The sequence below is a fragment of the Eumetopias jubatus genome, unplaced genomic scaffold (assembly GCF_037043125.1).
Source record: "Eumetopias jubatus isolate StellerSeaLion01/CBP00866 unplaced genomic scaffold, mEumJub1_p1.0 scaffold_13, whole genome shotgun sequence".
Taxonomy (NCBI): Eukaryota; Metazoa; Chordata; class Mammalia; order Carnivora; family Otariidae; genus Eumetopias; species Eumetopias jubatus.
This window is the reverse complement of record NW_028274819.1, coordinates 52,464,112-52,467,091: the sequence shown is the minus strand read 5'-3', so window position 1 is coordinate 52,467,091 and position 2,980 is coordinate 52,464,112. Positions and strand designations below refer to the sequence as shown.

The window sequence follows — 2,980 nt, the reverse complement described above, 5'->3', positions numbered from 1 at the left end:
CTTCCTGAGTCATAGATACTCAAATTCCTTGGATGTCATTCCATTCCTCAGATCCCACTTTTTTGTTTACTTAACCTAACCAGAGTAACTTTCTATTGTGTGTAACCAAAAGAGTCTTTATTACAATAAGGTAGTAAAGGAGATATGAAACAGACATTTTTTGCAAGCTAAGGGAAAGGTATTTTAGAGGAAAGGAAAGAAGTATTTAAAGTGTATGTCCTATATAATACATAAGGACATATTTAGGGCATTTGTTATGTAAAATTATTAGCATTTAGCATATCATGTTAATGCATTTATCTCTAACAAATATTTATTAAATTATTTGTATATTTTGCATTCTGTGGATGCAATGATAAAGCTGGAATCTGAACTAAGATTGTCCATAGCAAATCAACATAAGAGAGGCATTGTGTAGTACAAAAGTCCCCTATGCTGTTACAGTGACATTCCACTGGTTATTACCTTAATATGTTGAGGTACTCCTGGAGCATTTGCCTGTTAGCTTCCTGTTTACCCTGTGCTAGGAAGGCAGCATTTGGAAATGTGAATATTTTAAGTTCTATCCGGAGGTTAGATGTTCCGGGGATAGATCTGTCTGGGTTGATTCACACTGACATTTAGGCCTGATCTTCGAACTTGGACTAAACCTATTCCTTGTTGCTTCATAACCCTTGGGTCATTTTGGTTGGTTACAGAGCCCTAGGACACGCATCCTTATCTCCTTTGTCTTTGCCCCATAAACAATGCGGTTCATGGTAGGTGGCACTAGTAAGTAGAGGTTTGCCAGGAGGATAAGGACATGCCTGGGTACATGATTTCCAAAGTGATGGGTAAAGAAGGAAAAGAAGGCCAGAGTATAAAATATCAAGATGACACATATATGAGCTCCACATGTTCCAAAGTCCTTTGTCCAGGCTTCCCTGGAAGGTAGTTGGAAGACTGTCCTCAGGATTAGCCAGTATGACAGGGAGATGAAGACAAAGTCCAGCCCTGTGGTGAGGAGAGCAGCGTGAGCCCATAAATGCTATTAAGGGCATAGCTATTACAGGCCCATTTGGCAATGCTCATGTTCTCACAGTAGGTATGGTGGATGACGTTGCTCCGACAGAAATGCAGCCAGAGAATGAGGAAGATGCCAGGGATGACCACAGCCACACTCCGAGCCACCAGAGCCAGGCCCACCTTGCTGATGAGAGAGCCCCTAAGTAGGGTGGCATAATGGAGTGGTGCACAGACAGCCACGTAGCGATCAAAAGCCATGGCCAAGAGAACAGCAGACTCAGAGAGGAAGAGAGCATGAACAAAAAACATCTGTGTGAGACATGCAGGAAACGTTGCTAGGGAAGGTCCCTTCCAGAAAATAAGAAGCATTTTGGGCACTGTGACGTTGCAAAGGAGAACATCATTGAGTGCCAGCATGGCCAAGAAGAGATACATGGGTTCATAGAGCTTCCTGTCCCAGACCACTACTGCCATCATCAGGTCATTGCCTATCACAGCCAAAAGGTACATGAAGCTGAAGGGGATGGAGATCCAGATTTGGAAGTCTTCTAACCTTGGGAGTCCAGTCAGCAGAAAGGCAGTGAGGTGAGTGGATGTAGAGTTGGATATTCTTTTTTTTTTAAAGATTTTATTTATTTATTTGAGAGAGAGAGAATGAGAGATAGAGAGCCCGAGAGGGAAGAGGGTCAGAGGGAGAAGCAGACTCCCTGCTGAGCAGGGAGCCCGATGTGGGACTCGATCCCGGGACTCCAGGATCATGACCTGAGCCGAAGGCAGTCGCTTAACCAACTGAGCCACCCAGGCACTCTAGAGTTGGATATTCTTATAGACAGGTGCCCCAAGTCTGTTACATGAGACACGGAGAGAAAATAGGTAGAGTACATACTAGTAGAAAACAAATATTTATTCCTTCATCCTAGTGACAACCTAACCATTAATTTTGGCATGATGAAGTAGAAGGGGAATAAAATGGTCTGAGAAAAGTTATTAAGTATCTGAATGAGGGGGCCTGGCTGGCTCAGTTGGTAGAAAATGTGACTCTTGAGCTCCAGGTCTTGAGTTCAAGCCCCATGTTTGGGCTTAGAGCTTACAAAACAAAACAAAACAAAACCCAAGGACAACAACCAACCATCCACACACACCAAAAAGCCACAAAAACACAAACAAAACCAAAACCCTGAATGATTATAGGCAAACCACTTCCCTTTCATGGAGTATCCTGTTCTCTCTGAAAAAAAAATTGTGAATCAGAATAATAAGGGTTGAAATCTTTGTTTTTGTAAACCTAATTGTTATAACCACATCATTTATGTATATGTCTTTTGAACTTTTAACTATGCTATGTATATAGTTTTTGCCTGCCTAACTTAATAATAATTTATTAAATACAATAGAAGTTGTTTTCTCTTTCTTTTTTTCCTCTGTAACACTGCATAGAAGTCTGGAGAGGGTTAATATTCCATTCTTTGACAAACAAACTTAAGGGGAGTACATAAGTTGGATGATAAACTGATAAATAAGGAGCCAGCATGAAGCCTCCAATTCTTGTTTCCCATCCTGATGTTATGAGAGATGTTTCCTTAGCCTACTTTTGCTACAGTAAAGAAACAGTTTTACTCATCTGCCTCTCATTTGAACTCTTGAAGACAATGGTTGAGTCAACATGAGATTTAAACTGCTATGCCAAAGTCCTAATATCATTCAGATCCTAACAAACACTAACTCTCCAGGATTATGACATGGAATCAAGGAAGACAATAAAAATCCAGAGTACAGAGTGTTCTCTTTCAGAACAAGACAGTCACTGAAGATATCAAGGCCAATGATTTATTCAATAGCTATCATTGAAAGACCCATCTACAGTGATTTCAAATTTCATTTTTACCAACCAAAGAATAAGATCAGATTTTAGCAACTTTTTAAAGTAGCAGTAGTTCTTACTTTTAACATATCAAAAGTTATAAAATAAAAATAG

The 2,980-nt window shown here is 40.3% G+C and overlaps 1 pseudogene; it reads right to left on the bottom strand.

Annotated features, from left to right (window-relative positions):
* Nucleotides 1-679: 679 nt before the first annotated feature.
* LOC114218632 (olfactory receptor 52D1-like) lies at nucleotides 680-1,515 on the bottom strand (annotated as a pseudogene).
* Nucleotides 1,516-2,980: the final 1,465 nt, after the last annotated feature.